At 41.0% G+C, this 20,672-nt stretch overlaps 1 protein-coding gene across 3 annotated transcripts in view; it reads left to right on the forward strand.

Moving 5' to 3' along the window:
* LOC109042980 (uncharacterized) overlaps positions 1–20,672 on the forward strand; it is a 50,708-nt gene that overhangs the window by 21,376 nt on the left and 8,660 nt on the right. The window lies entirely within an intron of this gene.

Consider the following 20,672-nt stretch of genomic DNA (forward strand, 5'->3'; position numbering starts at 1 on the left):
AAAAATGGAGTAGAATTGAATTTCTTCTGAATTTATCAAACAAAATTATTACAAATTCAAAGAGTAATAAAAAATAGAACAATAAATAATTGATGAGTTTGAAGAACCTGTAAATAAAAGTCAATTAAATGTTGAAAATCTGTGGAAAAATCTGCTGAAAACTCGTGAATTATAAAATTCGAAAACAGTAAAGTTCATTGAAATTTGTGAAGTATGTACAAAGTAACAATAAAATTTGAGAAAAATTTCAAAAGTTTCCGAAGTACGTTTGAAGTATTAAAAGTTAAGACTTTCCTACTATTTTAAGTAAGGTTTAAAGTAAAGTCAAGGGCATTGCTGTACCTATGAATGATAATGGAGCAGAAGTCCTTTTAGATCTGGTTGCTCGATCCCATGATTGCCTGATTTTCGCGAAAGCTGTTGTTTAGTTCAGAGAGTTGGTGTCTGTACAGATTTACCTTTTCTCGAATTGAGTTTGCAAGGAAGGAGGACGTTCAGTGGCGTAACGGACTTCCGCTGGGCCCCCCTGCAAAATATTTTCTAGGGGCCTCCCAAGTCGATAAAATTCCAAAATTATCCCCTCCCTCTCCCTTCCTCACCCCTTCCCGTTTTTTCTCGTATGATCTAGGCCCGCAGCCCGAAAATTTTTGAGAAAATCAGCCTTAACCACCAAAAAATCAAAGTGGCAGTAGCTTATATCTTTTTACCTTTAGGTATGGTATGTGCAGGATTTAGCCTACTTTTACTTTATGTTCTGAGGTGGAATTTGATTCACTTGCATGTTTGCGCAAATAAATATATTTAAAAAAAAATAAAAACGTAAAAGTACCCGATTAAATGGAGCCCCTAAAGGATCAATGATCTAAAGGAAAGCGGGGGCTCAGCCTAGGCCCATGAATCAAAGGGCCCCCAAGGCTTTTAGATTCTTGGGCCTCCCAAAACCCGAAATACGAAAAGTGGAATCATTGAGTGGACATGGGAAGGCAGGGGCCCTCCAGCAAACAAAAAGTTAGGAACAGTCCAAAAAAAGTATGAAAAACCCCGAGCTAACAATAAAAATCAAAGGAAGAAGCCCCATCTCGATAAGTAAAGGCCCAAAGTTTGAAACCAAAGCTGAGGATCAAAGAGAGAGAGAGAAAAAAATTCCGGCGGCCGAGGGCCCCCTAGGCGCCAGGGCCCCCCTGCATAGCAGGGTCTGCGGGGGCGCCCGTTACGCCACTGAGGACGTTTCCGTACCCCCAATTTTGCGTTCCAGGTCGCCAATCGAAGAATTAATAGCTGTGAGTTGGGGTAGCCATTCTTTGAGTGGAATAGTGATACCCAGCATCCAGTGGTGGCCAGAGATCAGGATCGATGATTCATACAGGAAAATGATTCCAGAACTTGATTTTAGTGGTTCAATAGTTACATGGATTGCCATTGTGCCGACAACGAGTCCCAGCAGGGTTGCCAATACGCGATTTCTGCAAATAAATCGAAATATACATTATATTGGTGAATTTCTTGCATGTGCGGATTACTTTAATAGTTTGGGTATTTATTTTCCCCCGCTATTTCTTCATTCCAAGTTTTAACTGTAAATTGATAATTTGGCAATATCGGACCCCATAACATTATTCCGAGATGGACTGCCACTACTTCTGTTTCATAATCGGATAGATTTCTCTTATCATCTAGGGTTCTATACACACCATCGATTAATTCGTTGTTATGGTACAATTCAGCATTTATCCCTGTGTTCCAAAAATCTGTACAAATATTGACTCTATTAACTACGGGTGGTGGCATATTGACACAATAAAAAGAAATTAATTCCCCAACAGGTTTAGGAACGGACGAGAGTTTTCAAATTTCCAAATAATTTAGACAGTGCTTTTAGGCATGATGTTTCTGCAGACGGTGAGAATTCGGCAATAGAGGTGGTCTGACTTCCAATTCTTGAGTCTTTGCGGGGTGAATCTTCTTATGTAGTTCTCTTGGAATCCGTTTGTTCTGGAGCCTGGACCTTTCGGCAGCTTGGCTAGAGTTTTGAATCCACGAGCTTCCAAAGAAAATCACCGCTGCCACCAGTTGGCGTACCCTTGGGGTAGCGTGGTGAAGGGTAGACAAACGAAGTCGGAACTCGTAGGATAACACCGAGCGGGACCCAGAAGGGACGGCGATGAAGGGGAGAGCACACGCGAACCGGCGGAAAAAGTGCTACGCGAGCGTGGAAGCGAGGGTCAGCAGAAGAGCTTCGCGCCGGGGGAGCCGTATGTATTTATATCGATGCTATCCTGATAAAGGGTTGCGTTGATAAGATGCACACGGCTCAAGAGTACACATACTCTTGACCAGATGCAAGTGTGCCCCAATATTGGGCCACTCTGGCATCCAGTAGTGCTCAAGACGATGGAGTGGTGGTGTGGGGCGCGGGGGCGTGCCACAACCATGAGCAGTGTGCTCCAAAGCTAGTTTCAATTCTAACAGGAATGAATTCGCTTCAGCGAGTTTATCACGTATTCTGCGTCCATAGACGTTGGCTCTATTTGCTTGTTGACTGACGTTAGATTCAGTTTCTAATCGATAAACAGCTTTTGACAATATTTCTGTTTCGGAAGTTAAATTTTTTACAATTGATAAAGATCTACTTCGAAAAATATTTACATTTTTCATCACCGATATTTGAGTAGGTAGAAAATGCGGGAACCTAGGTCCCGCTAGATCTAAAGACTATTCCTTATTCTAAAGAAAAACTAAATTGACACCCCCATATTTCTAACCATATCTAAATGGTAAAGTTGTAGGTAGTACATTCTATTCTCCTCAGCGGTGTCCCCAACACTAGCAGGTAAACGGCAAAAGCGTGCGCTCTCCATCTCACTCATTCATATAGATTCATCTATTAAATTTGAACAAAGACGCAGTCGCTCAAACACAGCAGTCTGCATAACGAATTTACAATTTTCACTTTCTTATTTGTTCCTCTAAGTTATGTTTAATTCGAACATCATTCTTTTGTAATTGACTAGTTTCAGTTTTAACTCTCTGGAATTGATCCGATATGGCCGTGCCGAACAGGTAATGCATGGCTTTACCTATAAATGATAAAGGGGCGGAAGTCATTTTAGATCTGGCTGCTGGATCCCACGATTGGCTAATCTCGCGGAGCTCAAGACGATGGAGTTGTGATGGGGGACCGACGGCAACTCGCACTCTTCATCCAAGCGTATTTAAATTGAGCCATCAAAGTGGGCCTCTCATTGGTCGCATCCTTACCTCCGGTCTTTTTCCACCAATCAGAGATTCAGTTTGATGGCTCAATTTGATCGTGTAACTGAACCTCAACGGGCGCCTCCGCGACCGATAGGCGTCGCCTCTGCAGGTATCGCGGAAAGCTCCCCGAATCCTCCCAGTCGGGCGCCGAGTCCCCCGCTGCGCTAAACGAGGTTCCGGAGACAATGGATTCTAGCCACGGGATACTGGTCAGTGATGAAGTAGATCCAAAATTCTCCATGTTGAAGGGGCGGTGTAGGATGTCGTAGGTTGTTGAGATGCTGCAGGGATGCTGGGAGAGCTGGTCGGCTTCTGACTGCGAGGCGGCGCATAGTTTTAATGGGTATTAAAAATAAAGCTACTTACATGAATGAATAACGTCAAAAATATGAGAGGACTCATTATGAGTAAAAACTTTACAATAAGCTGAAAGTATAAAAACTACTTCCGAGAAGCGAGCGGAAACGATGACTCCAGGAAGTTATCGTATTGGCGGCAAGAACCAACAAAGAAATACTTCTTACTTATACTTCACTTGAGTTTATCAATACTTATGGTGAAAAAAAATCATGAACGAAATTTTCTGTCTTGATTAATAAGATTGATCTATTTAATTTATTCTAAAGGTGTGAGGATGGCCTCTACTGAATCAATTTTCATATCGTCTGGGGAAATATTGACATTCTTCAGAATTGTTTCGAGGGATTCCGTATCATGTTCGATAAGGTGTCTTACGTTGTGCACTGCGATGTCGCTAAAATCTCCGTAACGTTCATGAAGGGTTTCACTTCATTTCACTTCATTATCATGAAGGGACTGTGTTTCAAATTTTGACGTTCAATTTTGACAAAAAGATTATAATAGTAATTAAGAATGAAATTAAGACAAATCTGTGACTGCTCTAGATATATTTTAAACATTAAGTCAAAAAAACTTGCAAAATTAAGAATCCTCACCATGGAATCATTATATATTGTGAGTTTCTTAATTTAAAATAAAGCTTCTTACATGAATGAATAACGTCAAAAATATGAGAGGACTCATTATAAGTAAAAGCTTAGCAAAAAGCTGAAAGTAAAGAAACTACTTCCGAGACGGCAAGCGAAAACGATGACTACAAGAAGTTATCGTATTGCCGGCAAGAAACAACAACTCATTCGGTATTGACTCGTGAAAATAAGAATAGATGTTTTTGATTTCCTGCAAATCATTAGCAGATATCAGATGGATGAAGTTGGCGATTGTTGAAAAATAGGAGAGTAGTTTCAATTTCTTGAATAATGTCAACAATGTTAACCCATAACAAATAGACAAATAACTCAAAGTTTCGGTGAAATGATGGTCGTGAATTTCAGAGAAAGTCTCGTTTTGAATTTTCTGCAAATAGCTCAATTTCCCACTCAAGATTGTCTCGATTTGCTCAACTCTCTTAAAAGTTTCCTGATTTTTATTGATGATAGTAGTGGTCAGACTATATGAAAAGTTGGGGGCTTTTGGGCGAGTAAGAAACAGTGCAAAATAGCCTTCCCCCGATTAGGGAGGGGGTCTTATGGGCGAGAGGAAAAAAGGTACCTTTTGAAGGAAATATGTGAATGTGGCAACACCGAACAACATGTTGAATGAAAGAACAGTATGAAACACACTCACCATTGTATGTAGAGTTGAGTAATATAAAAATATCACAGCTGTAGGTGGCTGGTCGTCAATTGATAAAATCTGGATGAGAATTTAAATTTTCTTAGCTTGGAAATGGTGACCTAGGCGCTTGAGGTAAGTCAACCGAGCTTCTCGATCACGTTTGCTCGCCGCGTAAGTATTCCAGGCTTCTATCGCATAATTATTTCGGTCAATTGTCGGTTGTTTAATAGTATTTGTGACATTCATGTTGACGGAAGTTATTTTAGTTAACGTTTCTGCTTGAATCTGACGTAGGACTTCAACCACGTTGTGAATGTTGGGATGGGTATGATAGAATTCTTTATTATAGTTACTATGAAACGATTCGTTGCCATTTGTAGTGCGAGGGCAATTTGACGGCGGTCCGGCCCATAAATCTGGAGGATACTTTGACAAAGTCAAAATATAGTTATTCAGAAGATAATTTGAAAATTCCGTTTGTGTTTCTTGAGGTATGCCGTCAGGAACGATAGACATTAAATCTAGGAAACCACCCAACACTTCGTTTGGCGGTAACAATGGCAAGCCAAAAAAATACCTTAACCATTTACCGACCGCTGAGCCTTTAGTGTTATATTCTCGCAAGAGGAATGAATTGGATTGAATAAATCGGAACCAGGATTGAGATAAATGGAAACGGCAGCAGAGTAACATACAATCTGGGAATTCTGCATGAATAGCGTTATGAGCAGCAGATTCAAAATCAGCATAAAATGTGGGAATGACGAAATTTTTTCCAGTCAGAGAAAGACTCAAATTTTGCAGTTCTCGCCACATTAAACGATACGTTTCGCAGCTCTTAGAGGGTAAGAAACAAAATGCGACTGGAATGTAAAAGCAATTTTTATACACGTGAATTGTATACAACTGGGAAAAATGGTCCGGTGCATATGAGAAAGTCCCATCTCCGAAAAAAAGTTCGCTCACTTGCATCAATTTTAAATTTGATTCACACGTCAAGATTACCATATTTTTGGCTGCATTCACAAAACAGAATTGCTGTCCTTTCACTAAAATTTTGCGTTGTAAATCATACAGCTGACAGTATGCTTCCTGTCTCGATTTTGGTATTGGAGCAGGGAGAGATTTTTTTCTTTCCTTATACATCATTTTCCGAATACCAGGCAATTCTAAATTTGATAATTCACAGGCACCATCTAATAAAAGTTCGCGTCTTATAATCTTACTCGGTTTTTCGATTAAATTTTCGGCCGCTTTCCTTTTGACACTAACTTTAAATTTTTGTTTGGTTATTTCTTCCGACGTGTATGGCTCATGATTATGTTCAACAGCACTAGGTTGGATCACTTTTTTTACAGTTTCGTCAACTAGCACACTTGCCCCGCACTTCTTATTAGCGCACCTGAACCTAATGTTTCCGGACTGTAAAACATTCGATTCCGTTAATTTATACAATTCAATTATAACACACCGTTTGCCGCGAAATGTCCTAAAAACCGATGAAATTTCGATATCCATAACGTGCGAGTTTTAAGCGAAGTCACTGCGCTACTACGGCTAATTACGACGCGGTGAATCGCGGTGACAAACATGGGAAGTCATCCTGATAGCATTCCGTTCTGTTTACCCGAAATCAGTCTCCTTCGTCGTTATCACATGCTCATCTTTCTGCGGCAGGCATAGCTGCCAGATTCACGGTATTTCGGTGACTCGGCCACCCGCCCAAAAAACCTCCCTCATTTTCGCCCAACTTGATTTCATTCTCGCCCAAAATACCTCTCTTTTCAACAAAAGATCAAGTTTTTACTTGATTTTCTAGATGAATCTAATTTCCATCAAAATATCTAATAATTTTCTATAATCGAGCTTGGTATTTATCGTCCATAGTTCCAGTGACAAACGAAATATTTATAGAATTATGAAGCCTATTTAACAACAAAAAATAAAAGAAATACCTCTTACTTCTACTTTACTTGAGTTTATCAATACTTATGGCGAAAAAAAATTATGATCGAAATTTCCTGTCTTGATTCGTAGGATTACCTGTTTCATTTATTCTAAAGGTGTGAGGATGGCCTCCACTGAATCAATTTTCTTCTCGTCTGGTGCAATATTTACATTTCTCAGCATTTTTTCGACGGATTCCGTATCATGTTCGATGGGGTGTCTTACTTTGTGGGCCGCTATGTCGGAGAAGTCACCGTACAGGCTGGTGTCGGTGAAGTCTCTCTGGAGAAATGAAGGGACTGTGTCCCTTCGGTAAAGGTATTTATCGTCCATATTTCCAGTGACAAACGAAATATTTATAGAATTATGAAGCCTCTTCAACAACAAAAAATAAAAGAAATACCTCTTACTTCTACTTTACTTGAGTTTATCAATACTTATGGCGAAAAAAAATTATGATCGAAATTTCCTGTCTTGATTCGTAGGATTACCTGTTTCATTTATTCTAAAGGTGTGAGGATGGCCTCCACTGAATCAATTTTCTTCTCGTCTGGTGCAATATTTACATTTCTCAGCATTTTTTCGACGGATTCCGTATCATGTTCGATAAGGTGTCTTACTTTGTGAGCCGCTATGTCGGAGAAGTCACCGTACAGGCTGGTGTCGGTGAAGTCTCTCTGGAGAAATGAAGGGACTGTGTCCCTTCGGTAAAGGTATTTATCGTCCATATTTCCAGTGACAAACGAAATATTTATAGAATTATGAAGCCTCTTCAACAACAAAAAATAAAAGAAATACCGCTTACTTCTACTTTACTTGAGTTTATCAATACTCATGGCGAAAAAAAATCATGATCGGTATTTCCTGTCTTGATTCATAGGATTACCTGAGTGGTGGAGGAGTGAACTAATTTTGTATTGCCAATAATGATATCTTCGATGGGGGTCGCGATATGAGACAGATGGTCCGATATTGCTTCAAATATAACTTAAATTCATTCCATTCCTCCACAGACATAGTTATAAAATTATTCGGCATGTCTAATTTACCGAATACAATCAAAACTTGGAAATGAGGCCTGTTAACTTACTTGTTTCATTTATTCTAAAGGTGTGAGGATGGCCTCCACTGAATCAATTTTCTTCTCGTCTGGTGCAATATTTACATTTCTCAGCATTTTTTCGACGGATTCCGTATCATGTTCGATAAGGTGTCTTACGTTGTGTGCCGCAACATCCGAAAAGTCACCGTACAGTTTGGTGTCGATGAAGTCTCTCTGGAAGAATGAAGGGACTGTGCTGCAAATTTTAACTTTCAATTGTTGACAAAAAGATTATAAAAGTAATTAAGACTGAAACTAAGACAAATCTGTGACTGATCTAGATATATTTTAAACATAAAGTTAAAAAAAACTTGCAAAATTAAGAATCCTCACTTTGGAATCATTATTCCTCGGGGAAGCCTAAATGTTTAGGTAAGAGTGTCGATCGGAAGGCCGAGGGCGGCAACAGGTCGAAATCGAATGTTAACAGTGATATAATTCATGGGAATTGGAAAAATATCACCCTCCCCCCCTCCTTGATTCAAAAATCGTTGGATTCAAAGCGATGGATTGAAACGTGTTCCAGACCATCATACTTGATAGGTAAGTATTTTGATTTTTTTGCGTGAACAATTTTGGGTTGTTTAGCATAGTGCACGGGCATCAAGGGAGAAATTGGGCCGTGTGAAATCACCTCCTTTTAAACGCTGAATCCAAACGGTACTGCCATCATATACGCTTTCGATATCTTTTTCCCCATTTTATTTTTTAACAGGTACTTAGTGAGGTTTTTTTTTTGGATTGGGCCGAAATTTCATACAAAATTTAATTTTTGTTTTTTGAGAGGACACCAAATTAGAGCGGCGGTGGAATCGTCTAGAGCTCGATACTGCTTGATGCTTGGGTAGGAGTGCTAGGCTGCCGCAATCGGCAGTCCGAGCGTGGCTGTTATCTTGAGAGGTGGAAGTTCATGTGACAGTGATACGATAATAGTGATAGAACTCATGGGAATTGAAACTATATCGCGTCCCATCCTAGATTTAAAAATCGTATCGAGGCAGTAAACCGCTAATAGATCCATGTTTGAGGTTGAGACGTGGTCGTGTCAGAGGGCTGAACAAGAGGTTTTGGATGACTCGTCTTAGGAGGGCTTGCGGGGACAAAATTGTGAACAATAACATAGGGTTGTTGAGTCTATTTGTTGTTTGTCACCAAAGGCGAAGTCGGATGATGTAAATATAACCTACAAGTATATAGTACACGGATTGCAAAAAATATCATGTTGGACCAAAAAAATTTAAGAGTTAGGAGTTTCTGCGGGGGGTCAGTCCCAGAAATTTCCTAACGCCACACGAGCATCACCAGCTAGGAAGAAAATGCAAAGTCAGAGGCCCATGACTCTGGAGTCATTCGCCAGGGTATTAATATTTTTGAAATCGCCATATAAGGCAATAATACCAAGGGCTTCTTGGTATTGTCCAACGAGTAAATCTTTCTTTTCAGTTAATAAATTGTACTTCTTATCTATACACTGCTTCAAAATCAAACACGACACTATAGTTATATCAATAACAATCCTAAATACTGTTATAAAGGTAGCGGAGAAAAGCGTTAAACCATAACTCGAAATAATTAAGCTGAATATAGTCATGAAAATGAGTGATAAATCCATGATAAATCGGAAAAAGTTCAAAGACGTCATACAGCGTTTATGTGTAGCAATTTTAGGCACATGACCATTTATATTGGTATTAGCCTTGGCTAACATTGCATTAATCTTCTGCTCTTGAGTAACAGATCGTTGAAGAACATCAGAATGAAGAATTTTTCCGGCGTCCTTAGTTATCGCATCTTTAAGTAACTTCCTGTCTCTTTCTTGATTTTTTGCTAACTTGTCTGAATTTGTAGACACGCCATTGAGCTTGTTTTCAAGACTTTTTATATGGTTAGTTAGCGTTTCGATAGTCTTTGCTTCGGTCTTATTGTCTTTAGTAATAGCTTCCTCAACCGTCTTTGACAGCGTTGCGCTATCAACGAATGATGACGATCTCTTTGCTACATTTATAATACCTTTGTTATTCAAATCTGCGAGTAGTGGATACCTCTTCGTCACATCATTGATGACAGCCTGGCCAGGGTTATCACAATGTAGGCGAATCCTTTCGTCTATGAGCGATAGAGACATCTCACCATTAGTTTTCCTGGACGGAGAAGCCATATCTCAAAGTCAATTAGCTCGTGTTTCAGCTAGGATGGAAACCTTCAAGAAGAAAATTACTTTCAAGTAGAAAATGTGGACGACATGGATGTGGAACCCATGGGTTGCAAGAATGGAGTCTATTGTTTTTTGGGACTGGTCGTGAAAACCGTCGTCGGACCTTCTCTCTGGTACTCGCGTTCGATCGCAACTCTTCCTCCGACTCTTCGTGATAATTGGTCGGTGAACCAGCATTTACATTGACTTCCTCCATACTTGCAGAAGTGGAACTTGTTCAACTTCACACTGGAAAAAAACACATTGGATCTAGAGTCCAGACTCTTGAAAATATTGACAAGAAAAAATACTCTTGATTATATCGGATTTTTGCTTCAATCAAAAGGAAGTCCGCTTCAATTGAGAGGCTTGGTTCTTGACTTAAGCTACATCCTGATTGAATAAAGAGTACTTTTTCTTGTCGATGTTTTTAAGAGTCAGGACTTTAGATCCAATGTGTTTTTTTTTCCAGTGTATAGACGAAAAATCAATATCACTATCGTTGAACATATAATCAAACAGAACGGATGTGTACGTGCAGGCAAAGTTTGATCCAAGGAGTGAATCGCCATGCGCTTAATAGATCGCAAGGAAATGTTTTCCGTCATATTTCAGCTCAATATCTCTCGCGCGCGCCGTTTGCATCGACTCCATTCGAAACGGTCTTTAAAACGCCTTCAATGCCTGTGAATGCAACATTTTATACAAACTATGTGCACTGCCTTGCTAGTGTTGTGTCTGTGTCACTCACGAGTGTCTTCTTCAGGCTTGGGTATTCAATATGCGATCCGATTGAGGGTCTGGGCTCGTCGAATGGTGTATCTCCACCTCGATGACATCGTCGCTCTCTCTCAGAATCCCTGAATGAGACTTCTTTTTGACCACATTTCTTCGTCTTCTTTGGTTTCACGAAAGTTTTCGTCGTTTTCAGGATCAAGAAACGATGAAATTCATGAAATATTACAAGCCGCAAACAAAATATTTACCTTTTCACTGCCTCAACCGCTGGACATTTTGCAAATATGCCGCGTTATTTAGCTGAACTACGCGTCATTATTAACGACCTTTAATACGGTCGGAGTAATCGCGATTTTGCGGTGATTAGCATGTAATTTCTCGATTTTTTTTTACCTCATCGCAGTACAAATCGCAGTTTCCCCGCGATATCGATGTGAAAAACGCTTAACTCCCTGGGATTTAACGAATCCATCGGCAATATCGCGTGAGTCACGCGACACTGAGCCGAAAATCGCGTCATTTCTCACTTTTACACGTAGGAAAACAAGCGAGCAACTATTCAAACTCCAGAGTTAGTATGTAGTATCACGCGAAATTGAAGGAAAATCATAGTTTTTCAATCATTCAAGTTTCCGTCGCTCGTGAATATCATGCGCGCAGTTATCTAAAAATCGCGTATTTCCCATCACATTGTAGTAAAAATTAAGTGATCTCTGATTTTAATTAGCTGCCGGAAACTTTGCGTAAACTCCTCGATAGTGAGCTGAATTACGCGTAATTTTTAATGACTTCTAATACCCCTGGAATAATCCTGTATGGGCAATTCTACGGAGAGTGGCCAATTCTTGTCATTATGACTTTATGACTTAATTTCTCATTGGCTATACGTTCATTTATTCGAGTAAGATTTTCGATTTTCTCGTCTCTTGCGGCGATATGCTCCAGCTTCTCTTTTTTTTCGTCGGCGATCTGCGTCTTTAACATTCTATTTTCAGTTTCTAATCTGATTATCTGTTCTAAATTTGCATCCGTTTATGCGTGGGAAGCGGGGCGTCGTGACCATTGTTGCCGTGCTTAATCTTTCGAGATACTTAAACTTTCCTCAATTTTCAAAAATTTCCGAAAAAGAGAGTTATGTCAAATTACCAGGAATGGACTCATTGTAATATTGTTTAATAGTTTTGATTTCAGCATGAATGTCGCCAACAGAAATGACGGAAGGATGTAGTGTCCCAGATGCGCAAAACAGAATGAAATTTTCAATTTCCGTTAAAATGTGTAGGAAAGTCAAACTATAGCTTAAAATGTAATCGATTGTCTCGATAGTGTGAAAGTGCGTATTGTAAGATATGGAATTATTAGCCATAGACTTAGTCACTAAAGCAATTTTATCTCGTAAAATCCGTTCGTTCGATTCAAGGCGTCTCTCGTTTTCTTTATTCTGATTAAAAATGGCTGAAGTTAAACTGTATTCTTGGTGAACCTGTGTTTCCACAGAAATCTGGCTTTTATCCAAATTTCTCAAGAGTGCATAGTAACGCTCCTTGTCCGTATCATCGAGATTGCCGGTCAACCACGATAACCCACGGCCTAAGAAATTAGCAATGCCTCGAGCATATCTGGATGGACCGAGAAATCGAGTCTTTTCAAGAATTTTTTCTCCTACAGTTTTGATTAGCGTTAGCGACGGTGCATACGTGTCGTTTGAAAGTGCAACTTTCGAAATGCCAATGCCGGTTGCCACTTATGAGATGTGTGGGGGCAGGTGATAGACCGGAGACGAAAGAGATGGCAAATAAACAGGGTTTATCTAGTCAATCACAAAACGGATCGGGACAACCGACAGGGACACATTGGGTGGCTGAAACGGTGTTCCTAATGGAAAAGGAAGATTTCGATCCTTCTAAGACAGAAATACTTTCTTTTCCAACCTGCGATTGTAAACACACAATTTTACAGTATCATAGTGAAAGCCAATTCAACAAAGAAAATTGCCGTGTTGAACACATTCATAAGTATGGGAACTAAAAAAGTCCTATGAGCCCCACATTTTTGAGCAAAATGCAGCGGGCGAAATGTGGTAATGTCATATACAAACAACCGAAAATAGATGATTCAACAACGCTGCATTATGAGCGGCGCAGTACGCGTTCAGCACGTTGCATTAGAGCATGGACCATGTTTTCTACAATGCTGCAATGTGAACCTCATGACGTTTCAAATATGCCAAGCAAATTACAGTGCTGGCATTGTGGAGGGCGCCGTTGGTAATGTTGGGCCTGTGAGTGACAATGTTACATTTTTGAACTGAACGAAATCTTCGTCGCATTCATTTCTCTCCGTGAACGCAACAGTCCCAGGGAGAAAGAATAGAGCAGAGTACTCGGCACTTCCGACAGAGATTTGGTAGCGGGGAGAAACATTTCTTCAGGAAGATAAAAGCCTCTGTATTCGCGATGAAATAGTTCCGTTTTTCTGTACGATTTTATTTTAGAACGTTGAACGTGGGTTCGTTTCCGCGATTAAGTGGGTAAGGCAAACTTGACACTTCGCGATGAATGCAAGAGCCCTTCGCGAAGGCTACTTAACTGCGCCAATTAAATAATCAAAAAAACTTAGCATAAGTCGATGGAATTTATTACCAAAAACAGAGCAGTGGTCCGCAAGGCAAAGGTCAGGTGCAACGAGATGCGAATGCACCGGATGAAAGGTCGGCTCACAGCACAGCGACGGGTAACGTGGCAGGGGAGCGGGCGTTTCGCAAGTCAGCGGATGGCGGGTCAAAGAGTGGTGACGGCGATTAACATTTGCAAGTCCAGCAAGTCCTCGTTTAAGTCCTCGTCAGATGAGATAACGTAACTTGCATACGACATTATCGTCCCTGAAGTTGAAATGGTTAATTTTCAACTTAAAGATATCCCAATGACTACCGTAAATTCAACCGAAAACATTCCCGGCTCCCTTGTTCCCCAAGTTCAGGCGCCGCTACCTAACGAAACACCTATTGAATTAGCAAAAAATCGAAAGTTCAATCATGTATCCCGGTCCTCTTTTCCAAAGTTCATGACCGAGTCTCCAGCGGGAAGTGCGGGTGACTCCGTTTTCATCAGGAAATGCTTCAGGGAGGTTTTCGCCTCTGGAGTCCGAGCTGTGGCAAATCTTACCGGGAAGGGTCACACTGAGAATGGAGTAAAGGAAAAATTGGATGGGAAGGGTGTAAATTATTGTCAGGCTTTACTGACGACGGCTTACAGGGCCCCTAAAGTTAATTTTGATTTGCTGCTTGGAATTTGTTCATTTGATTCGTTTTGTTCAAAAATTAAACGAACATCATTAAAAAGTGGAGCTGATAAAACTTTTATATTCAAATTCGAAAATTGAGTACTATCCAGTAAATTATGTCTCATGAGTAAATAAGCAAAACTTAACGGATGAGGTATTTTCAAGCAATATTTTAAAAAATCTGCATATTTCCATTCTGATTTGCATATTCTACTTCTTCGTACGACGTACGATTTTTTAATCGTGTAATAATATTCGGAGGGCGTGTCCGATGCGAATAGCATTCTATCTGTATCAATTTTATTTACATGGTTAAAAATCTGAATCAAACTCATTTTGCTTATCTGGTATTGGGCTAATTTAAGTGCTTGTCGCAGACTTTTTTGGTCGTTAGGCATCCACTTGAAATGCGATTCTAGCCATAGATGACTATCAAAAAACCTGGCTAGGGGTGTTACCGTACTTTTCATAATCATACCTAATATTTGCTCCCCTTTGTGCCTCGGGACGTTTGCTGCTGATGTTCTGCTTGACTGGATTTGGTGATCTTCCGCTCTGTTCCCTCCATCGCGTCTATCTTCTTCGCCTTTTTGTCCAAGATCCTCTTTATCGCCAACAAGTCTGGCTCGGGTTTTCGCCGTCCGCCACCAGTTCATGCGTTCCTCCTTGACGATTTGATTGAAGGGAAAAATCTCGATCTTGGCCGTCTCGTACCCAATTTCCCCGGGTGTTAGTAACTTTAATTGGGCACCGCCCTCTTGATGTGAAATATATCGACAGATTACTCCATCTTTTGCTGTTGATTGATTTTGTTGCGACACACTTGCGAGAAACCCACTTTCCAAGTTCTCGTCTGATAATTTTTGTGATGTAACACCTGCATGTGCTGTTGACATCACAGAGGTGGACGGCGTGCACGTGCCTCCCGTGGGTTGCAACGTAGCACACGCCTACGGTACGAAAAGGATTAAATCGGACGAAGAAAATCCGAAATTGCAGCCTGGAGACTCAAAGAGTAAGTTCAGATATTTGTTAGCCAAAGTTGCACGGTGCGATTATACAGCACACAATTTGAAAGTTATGAAACAACCCGCTGCTAAAAATTAGGCTTTAAACACCAATAATCGCAATTCATACTGCTGCGACTCTTCCGCATTTTAATTTGAAAATTTAGATTATCCTTATAACATTTAACACGGATTTTACCGTATTATATCGTCAATTATCCGTCTTAATATGATACTTACTCCAATTTAAAAGTTCATCCTCGACACCCATCGCTGTAACTAGACGTTATAGATTTAAGACTTCGAAAAAATTTGCAAGTATTTCGCATATTTTACTCTATTTTGACCTTAACGTGTAGAGCTTTCCTGCTTGTTTTTTTCATGGAAAAATTGCTCATGTTAATACAGTTTTCACTTGACCCGAGAGGATTGTAACTTTGTATTAATGCAAAGAAAAAATAACCAGTCCTTGGGTTCTAAGGGATTTTTTTTATTATTCTTAAACTATGAGGCAACTCTTTAAAAAAATAAAAACGTTATGTTGATTACCATACCTCTGCAAACATGATATTTTCTACCATTTAATTTTTGGGAGACAATATTTACAGGATACACGCCCACAAGGTAAGAATGCTATTATGATTGGATTTTTCATACATATCAGGCATTTCGGATTGGGGGATTCTTCTTCCTCTGTTTGGGTTGCAACATCATTACCTGTCGATACAATATCGGGCGAACTTGGCAGATTCTCTGGACAATGTAGAGAACTGTGTACGAAATTTCGTGGGCGGCGAAGTTCTCTGTAGAATCACTCTGGGCTGCAGGCTGCGTGTTCGTCAACCGGGTTCCCACCTTTGAAGTTTAATTCCGCACTGGTAGAGAGTGGCAGATGTTTAAAAATCCTTGGAACGTCATTTCACAAGAAATGTCTGCAGCGGAAGTCAAACTAAACCTGGCAAAATAGGAAAAGTGCAAGAAAACCTTGCGATACAACTGTTTTTACATCTAAAAAATCCCTGAGTGACGTTGATTGCTGCAAACTAAAAATTACAAACACATGAAAAATCTTGCGAGAAAACTTTTTTTTTTTAAAAAAAAACCTTGATAAATAAAAAAAAATGTTTCTCAGTGCGGAGAGCGCTCCTCCTCATCATCCGCTGTTGCAGCCTTCAGCAGCTCCTGTGCGCAAATACATATATTCGTCCATTCGTAAATTAAACCCACGTGATTCGGGTCGCATAACTCCTCGAAGGGGCTCAAGTCTATCATTAATGTTTGCACGCTGTGGTCGGTAGGCCAAAAAAGCTGGGCGCGTGCGGCTCCGACCAGGCTTTTAAAAATGGTTACCACCTTACATTCGAAATTCTCGTAAGGTATCACTACATTAGTTATTTCCGGGAGGGCAAGACGGTGATGCTGCCAACCTTCTTTATCGACGAGAAAGCAGGAACGGTTGCCAGCGGCCCATATTCTAACCGCCCGAGCGGGAGTTGTGCAGAATTGCACGCTGAACGAGGAGTCTTCGTGGAGGGCGGATGTGTGGTCGAAAGACTCCCTGAAAAACCTTTCTATGTCTCCATATTTGTTCGCAAATTCAATCGATGCTTTTCGTCCAGATATATCTCGCACTTGCTTTTCGGCACCAGTCGGACCACAGTTCGAAAATTGTCAAGCGAGTCGTAACTCACGACGATCCGGCCGGACGACATGGAGAAAAGTCTGTTGAAAAAGAAATTGCGTTTCCGCTCGGTTTTCTTCGTTCGTTTCGCAGCGCGATCGAGTTGTGCTTGTGCCATATCGCTACAAAATTGAAAAAAATAAACATTAGTCACGTTCGAAACCAGACCGAGCCTCGGCGGGGGTCGGTTGCCGAGGATCGGCAGGACGGGGCCGTGATTTTCGGGGGGGGGTTGGGGGGGAGACACTCACCTGATGTGTCTAAAGCGATGTCACCGGAGCAGCCGATTCCGAAGCGTTGCCAACCGTTGCATCATCATCATCATCATCATCATCGTCCGGGAAGAATGGCTCTTCGGAGGGAGGAGGGGGGATGGTCGAGAGGAAACGGTTGTGGTGTATCCAAAAGTAAAGCATGTACGCGTTCCTCAGAGCGCAAACCTTACGACGCATGAGACAAGACTCAACGCCTATCTGCCGTAAATTTATAAAGGACGGCCATCCCATATCGGCCAAGTCCATGATCGGAACGCCCGTGCCGTTGTAAGCGCTAAGCCAGCGCACCTTTTCCAGCCCCTTAACGTAAACGTCCCCCGCGAAAGTCGCAAAAATGCAGTTGAGCAAATCGCACAGATGGTATTAGTCCACGAACCGGGCGTTCCAAGGGATCTCATGGTAACGGCGTTCCAGCCAAGAGACCTGTTTGCGGTTCTCCCGCGACAGGTGAGCGAAACTGTGGGGAGGCTTCATGAGAAAATGAGCGACTGTTCCACCGTCCAGCAATATCAGCGCTATTTCTTTGAACACGAACTGACCGGTTTTTCCGCTTATTCTTTCAATCGGTCTGTAATGAAAAAAGTCCTACGGGTGTGACCATTATGCAAATTTTCTAATCTAAGTCTAAATCCTTTCTAATCTGAATTCTAATCTAAATTTTCGGGGTCTTAACCGAGTCTTAGACGCTTCTCACGGGTTCTCTGGGGTTGCCTCGTTCAGGACGGCGCCGCGGAGGTGGTTGCGCTTGTGGGTGCCGCGGGGAAGGTCGCGAGGGAGACCGAGGGTTGAACCACTGCTGGTTCACCCTTTGGTGCCCTTGGCTCGTCGCACGGATCGATTCCGCTTCTTCTCCATATTCCTCTGTTGATACCCTGGTAGGAGACTGAGAATAAATTCTAGTGGCGTTCGTATGGCCTTGCTTACTAAGAGGACACGTCTTGGTTGTGGGATATTTGCCGGAGGGGGGTTCGCCGGTGGCGAGAGCCGCATTACCAGGGAATGGCCGACGAACCTATGATTCCCACTTCCCTTGAAAAATTGTCTCATAAAGAACTGATGGACAAGTATTATGATGACTCTGATAAAGCGGCAGTACTCGGGTATCCCATTCAGGTCGATGAATACGCCGCATATATTTATAATGATAATGAAAAGAAAAAATCTGACGCTAAAATTAAAGCCAAAAGTAATTACGTGCCTCGTAAAGGAAATAATCCTCGTTTGGATAAAATTATTAATCGTTTTATGTTTAGCACTTCTATCGGTGTTCCAATTACAGATTATTCTTACTCACCGTCCAACGGCGGTCTAAAAGGAAAAAGAGGCGTAAATATGAATTATATGCAGGCCAATCAGAATTTTTTGAGTTCAAAGTATTTCGGTTCTTTCAAGTACCGTTTTAACCCTTGAACTACTACTGCACCCAACCCTTTGAACCCCTCTGAAAATATGAATATTTACGGTGATTTTCAGTGTACTAATGAAGCTGAAAATTATACTGCCCTTGTTGTTCCCATCACTTATAGTTACGACGGACAACTCGGATTGGGTCCTACGGCTCATAATTTCGATGTCGCGGAATTTCGTGATGCTCACCCTCAAGTTCACATAAGGCTGCTTCCCACCCCCAATTTGAACCCTGCAAAAAATGAATCTTCGTGGCAAATTTCTTGCGCTTATTTTGAAGTTACTTCTACTATTCATATAAGTCATCATGTTGATTCTTGTCTGACGGGAGGCGCCACACCTGTTCAATGGAACGATACTATTATGACTTTTAATTCTGGGGCCAGTTTTAATCGTTTGCCCTCGGGACTTACATTTATGGGTTCGGTTATTTCTCACCCGGCCGAAAATAGCGATATGCCCAAGTTGGTCAAACGAAAAAAAACCGTCTATTTCTGATATAAAGGGTGTTCATATAATTTAAGTGAAAACACAAAAATGTACAATAGACATAAGTTTTTTATTAAATAAAATTATAAAAAATCAATTAATCATCATCTGTGTTTGCTTCTTCTCTGTCCGTCCATTCCTCCCCCCATTCTATGAGGTCCGGATCGAACCGGCCGTGTGGCGAGTTATCAGTTTCAAGGTTTCTCTTTACACGCTCGCACTCGTCTAGATCATTTTTATTAAAATTAATTAACGTTTCATCGACAATGTTGAAACAAAGAAAAAGATAAACTAATGTTTGTGGATGCACTTTGCGTCTATGTTCTTTTAGAAAAGGTGGGGGCCCTCCATTTATGGCGAATTATGCGAGAATTAAAAGCAGGATCTTTTGGGAAAATGTCATTGTTCGATAAAATTATAATCGGAGTTCTATGAAGTATGTGGTCCATGCAGTATTTTACTTTGACATTGCATGTATCGCCCCCCAAAATAGTTTTTAGTGTTTCAAAGCTTCCCGACTCCGCGGCCGGCTCGTTCCACAGGATGACTCTTCTCTGGACGCATTCCTGGAGCGGGAAGTTGTCATGCCTCGTAAAGTTCCCCATCTGTCCATAGTTGATCATTAAATGTATAAAACTGTCAAAAAAGAAATTTTTTCCTGAGTTTGGAGCACCCAATACGAACAGAGTATTTACTTTGGGCCGCACCTTTTCTAAAGCGTCAAATATATCTTGTAAAAAATCTTTTATGTTGTCAAAACCCATTTGCCATATTAATAATTCCAAACAGACTTTGAAAGATTTAATTATTCCAAAATAATACTCGGAAGGAGTATCTGATGCGAACAAAAGCTTGTCTGTATCGATTCTGTTGACGTGATTAAAAATTTGTATGGGAGACATCTTACTTATTTGGTATTGCGCCAGTTTGAGAGCCTGGCGCAAAGATTTTTGATCGTTGGGCATCCAACGGTAATGACTCTCCAGCCACAGGTGAGAATCGAAGAAACGGGCCAACGGTGTTACTGCGGACGACATAATTATGCTTAAGATCTGCTCGCCTTTGTGGTTCCTTTGCCCTTGTCTGCTGCCACTTTGGAATTTCCAAAGTGGCAAGTGGCAAGTTTACCAAGAGAGTTTCCAAATTAGAAACTCTCTTCTCGGTCCCCTCCATGCTGTCCAGTTCTTTCGCCTTGCGATCCAATATCCTCTTGATCGGAACGAGGTCCGGGTCGAGCGGATTGTTGAAATGGATCAGCGCCCGTGTCCGCGCGACCCGCCACCAATTCAGCCGGTCCTCGTGCACTATGTCCGTAAAGGGGTACAGTTCTATTTTGGCTACCTCGTAGCCAATTCGTAGCTTGACCGTAGCTCCTTCTCTCTCAATTGACTGCCAGCATTTGACTAAAATTCTTATTTCTCATCCTATATATATAGAAACTACTCTGTAACTACTTCTTGTGGCTACTACTTGGTGCTTGGTGCTAGCTTGCTTGGTGCTCTATTTTGCAACCATACATTACGGAGTTGTTCCTATATTGATAAGGTAATTTTCTATTAAGTGAATGAAAGAGAATTAAAAAAGGATTTTTCGAGAAAAAGAAGGTGTAAAAAGAGGAAAAATTAATTTGCAAAGTACCATTTTTATTACAGTAACT

The sequence above is a fragment of the Bemisia tabaci genome, chromosome 6 (genome assembly GCF_918797505.1).
Source record: "Bemisia tabaci chromosome 6, PGI_BMITA_v3".
NCBI classification, from domain to species: Eukaryota; Metazoa; Arthropoda; class Insecta; order Hemiptera; family Aleyrodidae; genus Bemisia; species Bemisia tabaci.